Here is a 19,884-nt window from a genome sequence, read left to right as displayed (position 1 = left end):
TTCCATTCAGTGTTTGTTTAGTATGTGTAGAACCTTTAAAAGGATTTTTTAGTGCATTGCAAAAAAAAAAAAAAACATTTTAATGCATTAAATTTGCTACCAAATGTGTTGCGCTCACCCAAGAAATTTTAGCGATTATAAAAAAAAAAAAAAATAAATAAATAAGAGATGAGAGGAAAAACTATACATTATACATTTTTTAAATTTTGTAAATAAAGTTTATTGGAGTATATGTCTTTTGACTTCAGAATTTCATATTTAATTTAAAGTAGGCCTACAGCAATTTGTGTGTGTGTATGTGTGTGTGTGTGTGTGTGTGTGTGTTACAGTGCTTTTTTAAAAGAAAGCAAAAGTTTCTTGGGGCACTGAAATTTTCCCCATCCTATCTTGTGTTTTTGCCATCACCTGTCCCCTTAGGGGCTCTGTAGTTATGCTTTCTCCTCAATACTCTTTTCACTATAACATTTTTACTGTAAAATGGTGAATGTGCAACCTAGCATTCATGTAAATTGCCCCTCTGTGACACTATTTGCAGCACCTTCCATGTGGAGGTCAAAGAATATCTACTGATGGACTGCAAAAAAACAGGAAGATTTTGATTCCATATTGTCCAATTTGTTCCTTTAAGACAGCAAATATCTTTGAACCTTACCATGTAAGTTCACAGGAAGTGTGTAAATCATTAAAACAGTAATTCTCTTAGTGATACTGAGAGGAGCGTAGAGATGATGTGGTTCATTAAGAGACTCTCCATCTCGTCTGCTGCGATAAGAGCTTCTAATGAGAGCCTGTAGAAATCTGAATGACAAAACAAGCCGTTTCATTGTCTGATAAGAATGCTTGATTACACTCGATTGCGTCGTCTGGAGCTGCCGTCTGCGAGCGCATGCGTGTGACAATCTGTACTGCAGGATCATGTTGCTGGTCAGTGGAGAGGCGAAGCTTCCCAGACTCCTGCATTCCTACACAACCCATCTTTTGTCATGCAGCAACAGTTTTTTGGAAGGTGACACCCTTCCCCCGTCTTTCTCCTAAAGTCCATGCCAGTCACCTTTCAAAAAGGAAGAGAAGGAGGAATGGAGGAGGTGTGAGAGTGAATGAGCCAGCAGAGGTCAGGGCATTTAGTAAATCAGGTGTAGCAAAGGCTCAAAGACGGGTTGAAGGTTCTTCCGTCATGGCAAAGTCAGTGGTGGCGGAGTAACTTTAAAAGCAATTACAATATACTTTAGAGCATAAAGAGAGATTTAGAGAAAGACAGAGCAAAAGAGAGAGGCTGAGAGGTGGCTTTGATCCGAATGCGAGACGTAAACCTGCCGTGGCATGCTTGCAGAGAGGTGGAGGGAAAGAGGGAGGAGTTTTTTTTTCTCCTTCCCTCTCAGACACACATGAACCCACACAGGTAGAGCAGCTCAAAGTTTGCCACTAGCGGTTCACATCAGCCCAAAATCTCATGCATGTCGACCGCTGTAACTTCATTCAGCTGTCAGACCGTCGTCAAAGCGTGCTCAAGCTGCCGGACAGAAGAAGAGAAAACCAGAGAGAGAGAGAGGGAGAGCCGGCATTGGCGCTGAGCAGAGGTGAAGATAAGTGTGTTCCTTCTCCCCCTTTCAGCTCTCTGAATGCAGGCTTTGTGTATGTGGCTCCTTTTTCTTACTCTGTTTTTCTCCCTGGTGATATGAGTCTGTCTTCTATTGTAGCGTGAGGTATTGTCCCACTTTTTCTTCTTTCTCTCCACTGGGTAAAAGTTGCAGTGTTTTTGTGGTGCAGATATACTTGGGCTTTACTGCACTTTACAGCAGTACAGCAGTGTGTGTCAGTGTTTGCTGTCTAATGGGTGTGTGGTGTTTGCTGAGGTGAGGTTCTTTGTGTGTCTGAGGGGGTTGGGTTACTTTAGGGACAGTGTTATTAGATATATTTAATATATAATTTTATATATTATATTTGTATACTACTGATCAAAAATGTGACATAAGTGTGATGTTTTTATGTTTTTGAAAGTCTCTTAGGCTCACCAAGGTTGTATTTATTTGATCAAAAATACAGTAACATTGTAAAATATTATTGCAATGATCATGTGAGGTTTGCCATCACAGGAATAAATTACATTTTTAAATATATAAACAAAAAGCAGTTATTTTAAACTTAAGTAATCTTTTGTAATAATATTACTGTTTTTACTGTATTTTTGATTAAGTAATGCAGCCTTGGTGCGCTTTAAAAGCATGAAAATTCTAAAATTAAATCTTAATTATTTCCAACTATATATATGACCATAATTATTTACCCTTTGGGGGGGATAACAGCTTATAAATCATACAGAATAATGTTTTTTTGAAAATTGAAAAAAGCTGAAGGTAATAGAAAATACATTTTGTATAGTATAAAAAACATAATTTCTATGAAGTTCCCATAAAAAATGAAAACTCAGTGTGTGTGCATGTGTGAGAGAGATTTTTTTATTTATTTTTTTACATTTTCAAGCATCTTTATATAACAAAAAATAAATAAATAAAATAAAAATTACTCACATAAAATCACATTTTCACAAATTTTAAGCGATTTTATAAAAAGGGTGTAAAATAAAGGTTATTTTCAATAACAAAACACAAAGCTCTTCTATGACACCACATTCTTTCAAAATTATTGAAAAAAATGGAAATCAATTATAAGCCTTGATTTGATCATAGCGCTTTTTTTTTTTTTTTGGTCCTAAATTTAACCTTTCCTGCTAATGTAAATGGCCATTTTGGCTTTACTCAAAATAAAATGTAACAACTGACACTCATACTTTAGTTTTTTTAAACATATTAAAGCCCAAAATAAAAGTTTGCCCAGAAAAAACTATTAGAAAGATTTTGCAAACCATCAAATAAAGGCTTTAGTCTTGAACAATACAAAAATGTATGAGAAACAGCCTCTCTCTCTGAAAACAAAAATGACATTCATTGCTAACATCTGGATTTAAAACAGAAATGAAAGCATTAACAGCAATAATGCCATGCAGAATTTGCCACTGTAAATCTCCAGCTTTTTTAGTTATTGGAAAAAGAGAGAAAGAGACAGACAGAGAGAGATTACTTGGTGAACAAGGTAGGTTAGTCTTTTACCCAGTCAGCCTGTGTAACCATTTGAATGGTAAAGCTTCAGACAATGGCTTAATGATTTACATTTTAATTATCATCGGCTGTGTGGACTTTGTCATGTGACTTCACACTGGCTTGTTTCACATAAAAAGATCTTTGAGGTCAGCCTGGATTTCCTCACTGTGCGGAACAGAGATTGTAATAAAAAAAAAAAAAAACATTTTACAGATGATCTGAAGTTTAGTTCATCTGAAGTTGATCTGAAATGCCCTCTCTCATCTGTTGTTTTGTAGCTTAGATACTTTTTTAAAATGAAAAGAGCTTTTTTTTTTTTTTTTTGTATAAAGAGATGTTTGCTGATGAACCCTTCAGAGTTGATCAATGTTCCTTTCAGGCACTTCTGATGTTGCTTCCATGCAGGCGAAAAAATGAATGAATGGGCTAAATGAATGGACATCCCAGACTGGTGTCATTGATTTTTGGTATGAAACTGAAGCAGGGAGGAATATGCAGCGCTGATTAGTTTGCAAGACAAGGGCCGCATCCTTGAACAGTACAGAGATTTCAAGTTCATGGTGGCTCCAAACACAATCCAAAAATAATGAGTGTTTCCAAACATACTGAAGCCCACAGAGGTTGAACATATTTTTTTTTGGGGTTGTTTTCTTGAGACCATGAGAAAGAGAAGTCATAACAAAAACATAACATATCTTGACCAAGTCCTTGAGTAATATAAAGAAAAATAGCAGTAATTCATGACCTCTAGATAACACGTGACAAGTAGACAAAACCTGACACAGTAGACTAAATATATGCAATATTATCATATTATGCACTTCTGTTTAAAAGTTTGAGGTCAGTTGGATTTCTTTTCATCATTAAATTGATGTATGCAGTAAAGGCGTTTTAATATCGCAAAATATTTTTATTTCAAATAAATGTTTTTCTTTTGAACTGTTTATCAAAGAACCATGAAAAATTTATTTATATTAATTTAATTTATAAAATTAAAATATTAATTTGATGTTTCAAAAAATGTAGATTTAGAAAATGAGAATCGCTAAAATTCTTGAATATATCTTGAGACAAAGGTCTTCTTAATGATTTTCAGTTTTGTTTAAGATAACTAAATCAACAGTTTTTAAATAACGAAAGAATGTGTAAAAGTATGGTATTTGTATGGTATAAAATTTGATATTTTATTGGTGGTCGTATGTTAATGTGCTCCCAATGTGACATCATCAAATTAATTGCTTCCATAGTTCAACTGGTAAATCATGGAGCTAGTAATGCCAGGGTAATGGGTTCATAAACAAATCTGCTGATTATGCATAGTAAGTAACTTCTTGTCAAAGATGAAGATGAAACCAAAGCTTTGTGACTTTGTGCATTATCGTGCTGGTAGCCATCACACGATGGGGAAACTGTAGTCATAAAGGAACGGACATGGTCAGAAATGTTTAAATTGTTCCTAAAGTGTGCCAAGAAAATGTCCCCCACTCCATTACAACACCAGCAGCCTGAACTGTTGAGACAAGTCATGATAGATCCATGCTTTCATGTTGTTTGCACCCAATTCTTTGCAACCATCCGAATGTCGTAGGAGAAATCAAGACTCATCAGACTAGAAAACCTTTTTGCAGTCTTTTATTGTCCAGTTTAGGTTATCCTGTGTAAATTGTAGCCGCAGTTTTCTGTTTTTAGCTGACAGAAGTGACACTGGTTTGTCTTCTGCTGGTGTAGCCCATCTGCTTCAAGGTTCAACGTGTAAAGCGTTCAGAGATGCTCTTATACCTTGGTTATTAATGAGTAGGCCTAGTTATATGAGCTGCTGTTGTAGGGCCCTGTGAAATCTGCTTTATTATTTCCCAAATTCTGTTATTTTTTCCCAAATTCCATATTTTCCGTTTTAATTTTTTTGAATTACGTTTTTTCCCATTTAAATTTTTCTGGACTCCTTTTTAATGGTTATTAAAATTAAATTAAATTAAAAATAAAATTTTATTATTCAAAATCATGTGTAATTAATTAAAATAATGAAACTTATACAATTTAACATCAATTTATTGTTAACAAAATTGACGTTTAGAGCTCATTGAAATGTTTGTTTTATTGTTATTGTGTTAGCATGCCTAATTATTTGAATGCATAAAACCAACTTTTATTTATTCTTACAATAGCATTATGAAATGACCCCCCCCTTTTTTTGGTTATCACATGAAGGCATAAAACATTGATATAATTTATCTTTTAAAGGGGTCATCGGATGCCCATTTTCCACAAGTTGATATGATTCTTTAGGGTCTTAATGAAAAGTCTATAATATACTTTGGTTAAAGATTCTCAATGGTAGTGTAAAACAACACCCTTTTTACCTTGTCAAAATCAGCTCTGCAAAAATCATCTCATTCTGGTCGAGGCTGCTTTAAATGCAAATGAGCTCTGCTCGCCCCGCCCCTCTCTTCTATCTGTGGAGTGACAAGCCTGTTTACTTTAGCCGCATTTAGCCACGTTTAGCCGCTAAACTTGCTAACTAGCACTTTATTAGGAAAGGCGATCCCAAAGATTGATAAAAAAAAAAACCTTATACTCACTTCTGCTGTAAGTGAAGCTGGATCATGAATGATTCGCGTGAACATAGACGGATATATGTAGATCGGGAGGCGCATTCCCTTCACAAACAAACGTAATCTACTGCATCTTCAGCGGCTCAGATGTCGGGAGTAAATGACGACCACTATATTCATTATTACATCCAGCAACACAACATCTCAATCGCTCAATCAGAGATATTCTAACTTACAGGGCGGACTGTTACAGCTGATCTGAGGTAAAACGCTTATGTCAATCAACTATCGTGGGAGCGGCCTCTGTCAGTGTGACGCCACAACGACAGGCATCTGAGAATGGCTCGATTTGAATTTTTGAATTTTTTGCATGGATTTTTATCATTATAGGGTAGATGTGTACATACACTGCCAACACACATTAATGCTCAAACAACATGTAAAAGTGAACTTAGCATCCCATGACCCCTTTCATAAATGAAAATTAAACACATTTTATTTTTTGGCAAATAAATGGGATTTACGGTCAAAATTTAAACATGGAAGAAATATTGTGTGATTGTTTCTTAAAAATAAAGTTTATTATTTTTTTCAACATTAGTAGTAGTATCACGTACATTCAACTAAATAATAGTAATATGTGTATTTCTGGCACAATGTGTACAAGTTAAACCAAACTTTTATTCTGACGGGTTTTTGTAAATTTCTTTAGATTTTTGTGTGTATATGATATGACGCTAGTTTTACTCAAATGAAACTCTCAGAGCAGTTCTGGAGATATTGTTCATGTATTTATGTCTTCATTTAATGAGACTGCAAACACTGAAATCACCGCGAGCGTCAAGCACGCTTCAGAATGAGTAGTAAACAAAACTGAGCCTCTGTGTGGTTCGTTCATTCGTTCAGACCGGGAGACATGCAGAATATGCAGGATTCATATTTAATTATTTTTGTGGCTTAATATTTACATATACTAGTCCTTGTTGTGATCTGATGTAAGTGTAATGACCTACTTTTGATTAATGAGTCTAAACTTTGAAAAATTCTGTGACATTCTATGTTAAACTGTAAATTCCGTTTTTATGACTGGATTCCGTGACTCTTTCAGCGTTTTCCACATTGTGGAAATCATAGCGCCTTACTGTTGCCTTTTTATTAGCTCAAACCGGTCTGGCCATTCTTCTGACCTCTGACATCAGCAAGGCATTTTCGCCAACAGAACTGCTACTCACAAAATATTTTCTCTTTTTTCAAACCATTCTCTGTAAACCCTAGAGATGGCTGTGGGTTTACAGTAGATCAGCAGTTTCTGAAATACTTGGCCCAGCCTGTCTGGCACCAGCAACCATGCCACGTTCAAAGTCACTTAAATCAACTTTCTTCCCCATTCTGATGCTCATTTTGAACTTCAGCAGATTGTCCTGACCATGTTTATATGCCTAAATGCATTGAGTTGCTGCCTTTATCTATCTTTAAAGTTTCTGTCACTGATTTAAAATCATCTCCACAGGACTAATAAGTTTGGAAGGCTCTGCTCTGCACCATGCCCAACCCTTTTTAAAGTACTGGTTGTCTCATGGATGGCAGCTTTCTGTTTCTCATTATCATCCATCACTCTGTCTTTATCTGTATCTTTCTCTCACGCTCACACACACGGATTCATGATTGAGGCTTTGTGGATTTTTTGACTATAAGACACTAAGAGATAGAAGCTGATTTGGTTTCCTGGCTTGGAAGAGAGAAAGATTAGCTGGATTTTAAGGCCTCAAAGGAACAACTGCAGCATGTGAGGAGATATTAAGCGGAAAGAGAGGGATTGAGCAAGGGAGGGAGAGAGCAGTGTTTTTGAAGATTAGCCCCCTAACGCACTGAGTATCAGACTGGGGGGACGGACTCGCACACTGAGACTTTATGAGTGATATCCCACGATCCCTTGCTGCAAAGCCACTGGAGAGAAGTTCTTAATGGCTGTCAGTTCTCCTCTGGTGGCTTAAAGATGGAAAGAGACGTTTCAAACCTGGGTCTGCGCGGTTCAGTCTTCAAACCTTTTGAAGTTCATACACGCCTAGAGATTTTCTGTTGTTAGTTCGGGGCACTAATGATCAGACGCTTGGCTCGTATCTGTTTTGTGGTGTTGTATTAAGCTAGCATCCAACAAATCTGTGCTCAGAGACAAGAGGCAATACGACTAATTTTACAAATACAAATAATCGGTCCAACACATACTTGCTGTCAGCTGCCTTCTAACCAAAACAGAACCTCAGAAGTGATGGATTGAAACACTCTGCTTTGACAGCAACTCACTTAAGGGCCTTTGTGTTCAAAAACAGCTAGATGGAATGCAACAAAATAGAATTTTTACTACTTCTAACACAGCCTCTATGCAACAGTCGAATGTATATTTATCCAGCATGTTTAAATCTACAGTTAGCACCCTGTGTGACTGTAACATTTATACTTAGCATGTTGTTAGTATATATTAGTATCATTTTATCTTATTTTTTATATTTTCCAGTATTTATTTATTTACTTATATATACTGATTACCAAAGCAACATTTCTCACTTATTTTTTTCATTTAATTTTTACATTTGTTATTATTTAATTTCTTAATTTATATTATAATTCTAATTTTATTATTTTTTTTGTATCAGTAATGCTAATAATTCAACCAAAATTAAATATTCTGTCATCATTTACTCACCCTTAAGTTGTTACAAACCTCTCTTTCTTGTGTTGGACACAAAATAATATATTGTGAAGAGTGTGGGTAACCCAACAGTTTCTGTTCCCCACTGACGGCCATAGTATATATATATATATATATATATATATATATATATATATTTTTTTTTTTTTTTTTTTTTTTTACACTGTGGAAGTCAGTGGGGACCACCAGCTGTTTTATGGTTATCAAATATAATTTATGGCAGTATCAAATAAGAATGCATTTTGTGAAATACTTATAGTAGCTGGAGGCATGTTTAATGCAATTTTTGCAGCACTCCATAAAATAAAAATATATTTATTTATTTATTTATTTACTCTGTTTACCATCATGCAACTGCAATGCAAAAAAAAAAAAACAAAAAAAACACACAACTAAATACTACACTATACTATGCTATACTATACTATACTATACTATACTATACTATTTTTGTCTAAAAATGCAACAACGAGAACTGATTTGTTTAGGCATCATAACATTGTCATGTACAGTATAAAACATTTTTAGTCATTTTGATGGAATTATTTAACAATTATTATATTATTAATGTTTTCTAAGATTAACCTTAAGTGACTATTAGATGTTGCAAGGTGATCTAAAATCCAATACTGATACCTGTAAATTAAAAAATCTCTAATATCAGCCAGTACCTCATATGGTACAAATATATTGTGAAACCTTATGAACAAGGTATTTTAGAAAGCAGTGTTTTACTGCCTGATTAAAATCTGAGAAAAGCTTTCTAGTTAGACAGTGCTGTAGTGATTGTGCTTTAATCAAAGAGATCTTGTCCCTTGATTATATTCACGATTACAATGTCCCTCATTTAAAAGGGTAACACCGCTTTAATTCCGGGCCTTCTCCACAGAGATTCCCTTCCATTTTAATGCCATTATCATACTGTGACAGACAGCAGCAGTGGAGCTCTGGTCCCACCTGTGCTGTCCACCAATAGAACATGACAAAGACAGAGCTGAATAGGTGAAATATTCATCTAAATTATGTAGCAGATGTTTTATACAGTTGTCACAGGACTATTCTCACTGTAACATGAGGTTACTTCAATTGCTTTAATCAAGTGCACTACAGCAGCAGTTTAAGTGACCTTGATTGCAAGTCTTTTATTTAGGGCTGCCATCAACTAAAGATTTTTCTGGTCAACTAGTAGTTGTTCATTTTAAGCGTCGATCAACTATTAGTCGCATGTTTGTTGTAAAACCATATAAATAATAATAATGAGCCTTTAATTACGTACACAGCCTAATAAGCATTCAAGCACCCATAAAGCATGCCATAGCGCACCGGCAGATATAATTATTATGAATGTGTCTGGGGAAAACAGCAAGGAGACTGCATTAACGTTTTAATATTTATTGATAAACTAGCACTTTCTTAGTTTTCGGCTTTTTCGGCTGTTTTCTGACTCATGCACATTACATATTTTAAGAATATTTGTTTTCTGTTTGAATTGGTTCATTTGAAAGTAGACATTTCACTCTCTATAGATATACAATATTTTTCATGTGTGTAAGGCCTATACACGGAGTTTCATGCTCAAGTTCAAGCTCAAGATGGCAGAAAGCGCATCCTGTTTACTTTCATTATTTTACAGAAGCACAATGTTTCGTTGTTATTGTGAGTGCACACAAATAAACGTAGAGATTTACAGATTCAAAAGATGTATTATGTTTATCTGTTTAACCAAAGAAAACGAAGCAAACGACCGCACCTCCATCTGTCATTCAGCTTCCTCACTCCACACAGACACTTGAATAGCGTTGAGAAATGAGATGAGCATTTAGATGTCCTGCCCGATGTACTATGTTACCACACAGACCAGCCGTTAACCAAGATTGCCAGGGTTTTAACAACAAAACCCGCCCAATTGTTTCTCAAAACTAGCCCGATCTCATATCGAGGCGGGGTCCCTCATTAAAAACTGCGTAAAATACACATTTTTTTTTTGTCGGGGTTCCCCTGCGAAACTTGCATTCCAGGAGCTAAATATGACGTTATTGGGGTCGCTTAAACAGTGGATATGAAAAACAACCCATGGGAACAGTGCTAAAGTAGCCCAGTTCCACAGGAAAACTGCAGACTTGGCAACACAGCCATTAACAATCTGTCCATCATGGACTGCTTGACTTCGCCACTTCCTATTGATTTTTTTTTTCCTGTGACTAAGCGACTAATAAAACTTTGGTCGACCAAGCCTCTTCTCGTCCACTATTAGGGGGGAAGCCCTAATTTTATTGCTGTAATACAGTTAATATAGTTAATACTGAGTAACTTATTTTTTTATACTTTACTTAACATCGGCAACCAAAAATAATTGAAAATGAAGCAAATAATCTATAAAAACAAACACACAGATGAGAAGCTTTGTTACTGAATGAACCTGTCTTTTTAAAAGAATCATTTAAGTGAATAATTCATTGAATGCTCTAAAAAGAATCACTATTTATGAATCATTTAACTGAATTCAATAAGAGTTGTTTCATTACTGGATGAATCTGAATTTTTTATTTAATCATTTGAACGCAGGGGTTACCCTGCTCTGTAACCACTACAAAACACTATTTTATGTACCTTTCTGCATTTTCTACAGAATAAGCATTTAAATGGATGTATAGAGGTATGTGAGCTGTTCCAGTACTGCCGATGTGTCCTTTTACACACTCATCGAACTTCTATAGGTTGATAAGTGTAATGTTCAGATAAGAAGGGGCATATGGACAGTTTGTTCACTCTGATCAATACTGGAGTGCACTAAAAGGCGCTCACTGTTTTAATGCGTGCTGCCCTACTGCAGATGAGATGAGTATGTAGGCTATAAAAGCCAGCGGGGGCTGAGTGTTATGTATAGTATTTCACCTCCCTTCACTACACAACCTCAGTAATTCCTGTTTTACTAGGGCACCTGTCCCTGTAGAGCAGGCTTGCGAGGCCCGTTGCTTGTTCAGCTAAAGATCCTTATGAAAGCTGCCAGCTATCCCACCTTGACCCGGCTCGCTCCTTTTCTCTAACATGCTTTGTTTCCTTTTTTACTTTTAGCATCGCTCAGTCTCTCTTTTAATGGATTTGGGTGGAGGCCTTTCACCTCTTAAAAGGCCTGTGCCATAAAGATCCTTTGCAAAGTGACCTATTAAAAAGCATCTTAAACTGAAGCCATAAAATGCATGCATTTCCTGTTTGGAAAGATTGGCCGGGCAAGACTGATTTGGCTGAGGTGGCGTTTTAGTGTCGAGTCTGAGCAAGAATAGGCAGGTTTTGTAATGTAAGACACAAAAGTGAGAAACCCAATGTGACCTCAGCTCTAAAGCATTTGCGTTGCTCTACTCCCATAAGCGTTAGAAATGAGCCCTGAGGTGATGTTGTGTCGTCTGTGGTTTCTCCTTACTCTCTCTATTCAGAGAATATTAATAAGCAGTAGATGAGAGATATGAACAGAGAAATTTATGTGCTGCTGATCAGACTGCCAGCTATCGAAAAGGCAGGTTTCAGCTTACCTGTGCCAATTCAAACAGAGGAGACTTTCCCCCTCCTGGGTCCTCAAAAACAGATGTCACATCTATTACACTTCAGTAAACAAGTCAGGATATTTTCATCTATTGCACATGAAAGGGAGAAGTTAGATGGGAAAGTTAGATTTTAAAAAAGAAAAGATTTATGAGGTGTTATATTGGGATTCTTATGGAAGAACCCTAAATATAAGGCAAAAGGAGTCATTTCTGCACCATGTGTAATATAGAGAAAATTATTTTAAATGTATTTTAACATAAAATACACACAAAAAGTTATGCTCAGCTCTAAAATGTTTTATTAGCTAGAAATTCCTCCTTGTGAGTGCAGTCTTTATCATTTTTTTTAAAGAATGATTATCTAGTAATAATGCAATGAATCATCAAAATTCCTGGGAGGGATGACTCAAATGAACATTACTCGTTGTTGCGTTGAATCTCACACTATTTTTAAGTAAAAACTTTTTTTAATGTAACTTTTTAAGTTAAATTGAACGTATTTAATATACATTATATGTGACCCTGGACCACAAAACCAGTCTTAAGTAGCACAGGTATATTTGTAGCAATAGCCAAAAATACATTGTAAAGATCATGTTCCATGAAGATATTTTGTAAATATTTTGTAACCCTACCGTAAATATATCAAAACCTAATTTTCGATTAGTTATATGCATTGCTAAAAACTTCATTTTGACAACTTTAAAGATGATTTTCTCACTATTTTGATTTTTTGCACCCTCAGATTCCTAATTTACAAATAGTTGTGTCTTAGCCAAATATTATCCTATCCTAACAAACAATACATTAATAGAAAAATTTATAAATCAGCTTATATATCATACATCAGCTTTCAGATGATGTTAGGGTTAGGGTTAGGGTTAGGTTAGGGACAAAAAATTAGGGTAAAAAATGACTGGTTTGTGGTCCAGGATCACATATTAGTGTTACATTTAATATAATATGTAATATTTAATATACAGTATAATACACTCTTAAAAATTAAAGGTACATTCCTGGAATCAGTGGTTCCATGAAGAACCTTCAACATCCATGGAATTTTCCATTCTACAAAAGATTCCTTAAAGTGAAAAAAAAAAGATATACAATTCTGTGGCATTGCTATGTTAGGTTTTCTTTTTGAAACTTTTATTTTAACACTGCTGTCTTAAAAATTATTATTCTAAAAGTTCTTAAAAATGTATTCTCAAATTTTATTCTAAAATAAAATAATTCTTTATTGGCATCCATGGTTTCATGAAGAATCATGAACATCCATGGAACCTTTCTTTATAGTGGAAAAAGGTTCTTTAGACTTTTTAAAATGCTCTTCAAAATGGTTCTTTTAAGAACTGTTCACTGAAAGGTTCTTTGGGGAACCAAAAATGGTTCTTCTATGGCATCAATGCAAGAAAAAACCCATTTGGAGCCTTTATTTTTAAGAGTGTATTCCAAAGCATTTCCATTGATTTACCATATGTGTTATTTCCAGTTCAGAGCCAGTTTGGTGTAATGAGGGTGAGAGGGGTAATTAACTGTGTTCGGATGACTCCGGTGCTGGCAGCAGTTGAAAGACGTTCTCTAACTGCAAGGGGGCACATAGTGGTAACCTGGCCGTTTGAATTTACAACTAGCTGACCTTTAGTGCTGGACGTCCACCACCGGGAGGCCTGTGAAGTCTGAAATCACAAGAGACAAGGAGAAGGGAGTTCAGTGAGAGGAAAAGATTTAAATGTAATTAGCTGTGAGTTCAGGTAGATGCGTTCGATCACATCTTAATGATGTTCATGAAGCAGGAAACAGCAGAAAATAGGCCTGATTTTGTATCAGAGTTTAGCCTGTGTGTGCGCCCGCAATAATCCAGATTTAACAGTTTTTGTCAGGGCGTTGTGGGATTGCAATCACCTTCTTTTAGTCTGGTGTTCCTTTGTAAATAAAGTCAATGACAAATACAGATGTCTGATGTAATAAGAAGAAAAGTAAAGTAAGCTTAAAAGGCTGGTATATGTAAATGGATGAGCAGGATTCTAAGCGTTGTAAAATAGTTGATTTATGCCCACCTGGGTGCATGTTCTGTATTAACATATTAATATGCCATGTTGCTGTCCACAGCCATCAGGTTAATCATCTATACAAATATTTTATTCTGAATTTAACCATTAATACAAGTAATTATTAACCATTGGTGTCTTTTATGATGTTGTTGCTGCAGCTCAAGGCCATGTGTATGTGACAAAGTTTTTGAAATGTAATCTTGGTGATGTTGGATAGATATGTCTTTGAAAATATTCTGACTTAAAAAAAAAAACAATCTTTATTTATAATGTAAAGATGCAACCATCAAGTACAAATAAGTAAAAACTGTACTTACATTTTTATTGGATGTATACATTATTCATTATTCTTTAATATATTTTTATATTTTGAAAATGTCTTTAAATAAAGTGAAATTATAATAATAATAATAATAATTATTATTATTATTATTATTTCATAAATTAATCTGACATTTTTAATATATTTAATGACAATGGCACACTGTAAGGGTCTGTACAGGCCCTTGCAAATAATAAAAAAAAGGTTTTATGGTTTTCTTGTCATATGACAGCAAAATATGCCATATTTAATGCTCAAAAGTGCTCCTTCAAAAATTGTTATGAAAAAAAAATACTAATATTGAAGTAGTACTAGTACTTAGATGTCTTTCTTTAAATATAATTTCATGGAAATTGATACTGAATATACAAGATGTGTTATTCATTGCCTGTATGAATAGCTTTTTTAAATAAATAAATAAATAAATAAATAAAGTAGTACATCTGAGGAGTCACGTAATTGACCCATGGAGATTTATGATGGATGATAACACAAGTTTAAAAAAGACTGAAAGAGCCACATTGCACCATTGGTCAATTATGGGTGACTGAGTTAAACATTATGTACGAGTGAAGGAGACAGCCAGTAATTTTTTTTCTAGTTAACCTCTTTGTGTCCCTGTCAGTGTGAATTTTGTCTGTGTAATGAAGAGAAGTTTTTAGCAGTGTTGTTGGTTTTACAAAGACTGTGCAATGCACTCCAGAAACGGCTGCCTCTTCTGTGGGTTAATTGTTTGAGGTTACATTTCACAAGGTCCATTAATGAAGGTCGACTATGTGTCTACAGGACTGCACTCTCTTTATAGAGACCCACCAAGTTCGTTTATGCTTTATTCTAACTCATATAGTGTCTTTCAGACTCAAGACGAGGAGACTAAATCCTGACTCACATTTGTAGTTCACATGAAATCGTTCCACATCTTTTCTTCTCTCTTTTTTCCCACCAGCCGCACATACTTGGCAATCATCCCTAAAGTTTGAGAGATGGTTTTGCAGTCGTGGCAAGTGTGTGTGTGTGTGTTTGTGGGCGGATGTAATCTGGTAACGAGTGGTAGAGAGCTCAGGATGGCCTTGAGTGAAAGCCACACATAAGAGACGACTAACAAACAAACAAAGGCTGGTGTCAGCAGAGTCAGACGTAGAAGGACATAATTTATCAAACAGTTTCAGTGGCGACCACACAGGACAGCTCAACACAAGCTCAGAGACAAACAAAACACACACATACAAACAAACACACCGACTGCAGTCACTTTCCACTAGCATTAAAATGGGTTGTGTGTAATACAGAAAAGCAGTTGTTGACACTAGCAGTCACTGATTAAAGGGTTAGTTCATTCTGTCAGATCATTTCAAACATGTATGTCGTGTCTTTCTTTTTGGCTTTTGTATTGTTTAGTTCTGTGCTAGAAATTAAGATTTTGAAATATGGCCGATTTTTCTGGCTAAGTTTTTAAGGCTAGCATTTTTATGAAGCCTAAAACATATGTTTACATATATTTAAACATTTTGACAAATTAGAATCTTTGGCTAAATTATCATTTGAAGGCCAGTTTCGGAGTAATTTACAGGTGGGACCACGTTTTTCAATGGTTGATACTGTCCCCATCACTTTTTTGAAATGTCTGGCAAGGATGTACCTGATGCAGATGAAACATATGTGACATTTGTTTCTGTTAATAAGCTGCGATCTTGTTTTTAAAATCATGCTGAATCTTCGCTGCAATGTTTTCTTGTGGCTCTTGAACAGTCTCACATACCAGCGCTTCAACACTTATAAAAATGATTTTGTGGTGAAGCAAATACTACATAAAAACAAATGTATTTTCTATATTAAATAATTTAGTCCAGGCAAGAATTAAAAAATGTTTATATGTGACCCTGGACCACAAAACCAGTCTTATGTTGCATGTGTATATTTCTAGCAATAGCCAAAAATATATTGGATGGGTCAAATTTATAGATTTTTCTTTTATGCCAAAAATCATTAGGACATTAAGTAAAGATCATGTTCCATGAAGATATTTTGTAAATTTCCCACCATAAATATATAAAAACTTAATTTTTGATTAGTAATATGCATTGCTGTGAACTTCATTTGGTCAACTTTAAAGGCGATTTTCTCAGTATTTAGATTTTTTTGCACCCTCAGATTGCAGATTTTCAAATAGTTGTATCTCTGCCAAATATTGTCCTTTCCTAACAAACCATACATCAATGGGGAGCTTATTTAGTCAGATGATGTATAAATCTCAATTTTGAGAAATTTACACTTATGACTGGCTTTGTGGTCCAGGGTCACATATTGGTACTCAATTAAAGTTTGTAGTAATTAAAGTTTGAACTTAAAAGTATATTTTACTTGGAACTGTTTGTTATTTTTACAAGGATTCTTTATGTAAATATCAAAGTTATGATCCCATTTTTTCCCATCAGGCACTGGGGCATGAATAATTAAAAAGGTTAAATTTTTCACTGTTTTCCAGTTGTATTTACACGGTTTTATGGTTGCTTTTTTGTTAGGTTTAGTAACTTGCTGTTTTGTGACATCTGGAGTTAATTTTCTAGTCAAAATGACCCATTCTTTCAACTGATTGTTACCGTCATTGTGTATGATGTACCAAGTATTAAGGTCTACTTGCTTGCTTCAATGTTTCTAAGTGAACCACATGCTTTTTTTTTTTTTTTTTTTTTCCTGTTTTCTCTTAGTGCTACATTGTTAGAGTAAATTTTAGCATTATTGCATATATATATATTTGCCCTACAAAACCAGTCATAAGGGTCAATTTTATGAAACTAAGATTTATACATCATCTGAAAGCTGAATAAATAAGCTTCCGAATGATGTTTGTTTTGTTAGGACAATATCTGGCCAAGATACAACTATTTGAAAATCTGGAATCTGAATCAAAACATTGGGAAAATCGCCTTTAAGGTTGTCCGAATGAAGTTCCTAGCAATGCATATTACTAATCAAAAATTATGTTTTAAATATTTATGGTAGGAAATTTACAAAACATCTTCATGGAACATGATCTTTATATCCTAATGATTTTTGGCATTAAAAGAAAAATCTTTAATTTTGACCCATACAGTGTATTCTTGCTACAAATATACCCATGCTACTTAAGACTTAAGGTTTTGTGGTCCACGGTCACATATATACTGTATACTGTAAAGTGCCGTCCTGCAGTTTTTACCTATTTTCACCTCATTTAACGCATAAAAAGTAGTGTTGTTGGTATAAATCAATGTATGTAATTTTGTTAAATGATGTTAAATAATATTTTTAACTATAATAAACCCAGTTAATTTAGATGTAACCATTTTAGGGTATCATTTCGGTGTACTCTAGAATTTATTAATCACAAAGCTTCTATACGTAATATATTAAATGCAGTGTGTGTGTGTATATATATAATATTTAATAATATGAATATAATATGTATGATTATTTATTTTTTATTTATTTAATGGTGTCATAATGGCATGTCGTGCACAGTATGGCATTCAAAATAAAACCAAACATGCAAATAGATAATGAAAAGCCTAGAAAAAAAGCCCAGAAATGCAGTTGTGTGAGTGAAGCAGTCACTTGAGTGAACCTCCGAATTCCCAGTAGGCAAGAGCTAATAATCTCAAAACAGCACACTCTCTGAAAAAATAAATAAATAAATTAAAAAAAAAAAATTATAATAATAATATTTTATATATATATATATATATATATAGTTTATTTATTGTCAGCATGCAATCTTTCTTCCTGAAGGCATGTCTAATTATATAGAAGCATGATTAATTAAGCTCACAATAAAGCAAAGACTATTTTCTCTCTCTACTGTCTTCTTTCTCCCACTCCCTCGCCTTCTTTCTCTTTTTTTCTGTCGTTAATCTGCGTCTGCTGGGGTGATGGAGAGCCTCCCACGGCTCGCTCTTTAATTAAGAGTGTTGTAAACAACAATGGCTGTCGTGTAGTCCACGTGGCGTAAACAGACATGAATGCGTGCCGTAAAGTGGCGTGCAGAGAGGCTTACAGAGAGTTACCCTGGACAGCCAAAAGCCAGCAGTTTAGTGAGGTCGGAGCCCTGTAATGCTTTTAATGCAGACACAAAGCTGTACAAAGATGGAAAAACAACATCAGATCAATATTTATTATTATACCAATATCTGCAATATCTATCTAGCTGCACTGAAGCTTTTATAGGGTGGCTGAAATGCATTATTTGTTTGAGAAGCTTTAATGAAAGCCGTACCTGTGAATTTTCAGTGATGTATTGTCATTTTCTGCACTGACTTTAGGCATTCATTTTGTGGAATGGTTTTAAATAAGATAAAATGAGCTGAGAGTATTGCACTCGTATTGGTAGCTCATGATATAATGAAATTATTTAAGGGTGCAGTATGTTATTCTTTTGATAGTAAAATGATTTCTTCTTTTGCATCTTAATTTAAAGAGACAATTATTACAATCATTCATAGTTTTATTAATAGATTTATAGATGTATTCAGTGTAATTAAGTCAACTCTGCAGTACAATCAGTTTGTTTAAGAACACTGACCAGCCCAACATAGCAACAAGACTCAAGACTGTTGTTGTTTGTTTGTTTGTTTGTTTTTTGAAAAATGGCAGATAGGGAATTGTCTTTTTTTCAGTTAAGTGACAGTAGTGAAGAATTACACACTGCAGCTTAATAGTTTCAAAGATCTACTTTATCTAACCAATAAAAAATTCTAATTGGTTACAGTGAATATAGTGACATTAAATTACATTTCTGAATCAGTTATTAATTAGATGCCACCACATGAAGCAAATGATTTAAGTTACCTGAGAGGGAAAAACAAAACAAAAACAATATATATATATATATATATATATATATATATTTTTTTTTTTTTTTTAAAGGGGTGTCACATTCACATGACATAGCTGTATGTATATATATATATATATATATATATATATTATTATTATTTGTATTTATTTATTTATTTATTTTTGTAAAATGCGTTGTAAAATATGTATGCTATTTACATTTTAATTCCTGCATAAATACAGGTACATTTATGGGAAATGTACACTACTACACTACTGTTAAAAGTCTGGCATAATTATTATTAAGATTATTTTTTAATATTTATAAATATTATTTGTTGCTCAAGAAACAGTAGTTATTATTATCAGTGCTTTTTTATCTATTTATTTATTTATTTATTTATTTATTTTTGTGGAAACCATCATTGCTGTTCCTCAGTTTTTTATTCATCAAAGAATCCTGGAAAAAAAACAAAAAAAAAACAAACAAACAAACAAACAAAAAAAAAAAAAAAAAAAATATATATATATATATATAGATAGATAGATAGATAGATAGATATAGATATAGATTATTTATTATTAATAATTGAGCACCAAATCAGCCATATTGTAATGATTTCTGAAGGATCATGTGACACTAAAGACTGAAGTAATGATGTTGAAAATACAGCTTTGTTATTGCTAGAAAAAAATTACATTTTAAAAGAAAAGAAAATAGTTGTTTTAAAAGTAAATATTACTATTTTGCTGTATTTTCAATCAAATAAATGCAGCCTTGGCATGCATCCTCT

The 19,884-nt window shown here is 34.1% G+C and overlaps 1 protein-coding gene across 12 annotated transcripts in view; it reads left to right on the top strand.

The window, feature by feature from the left end:
• large2 (LARGE xylosyl- and glucuronyltransferase 2) overlaps nt 1-19,884 on the top strand; it is a 132,940-nt gene that overhangs the window by 92,387 nt on the left and 20,669 nt on the right. The window contains exon 1 of one of the 12 annotated variants that reach the window (XM_051134867.1): nt 1,387-1,577. The exons of the other annotated variants lie outside the window; for them this stretch is intronic. The gene's annotated coding sequence lies outside the window, so the exon portion shown is untranslated. Of the gene's footprint in view, nt 1-1,386; nt 1,578-19,884 lie in introns of those variants that run through there. 12 annotated transcript variants of the gene reach the window in all.

This window comes from Labeo rohita, chromosome 18, assembly GCF_022985175.1.
Source record: "Labeo rohita strain BAU-BD-2019 chromosome 18, IGBB_LRoh.1.0, whole genome shotgun sequence".
Lineage (NCBI taxonomy): Eukaryota > Metazoa > Chordata > Actinopteri > Cypriniformes > Cyprinidae > Labeo > Labeo rohita.
The sequence above is the reverse complement of the archived record's forward strand: the minus strand, read 5'-3'. Positions and strand labels throughout refer to the sequence as shown.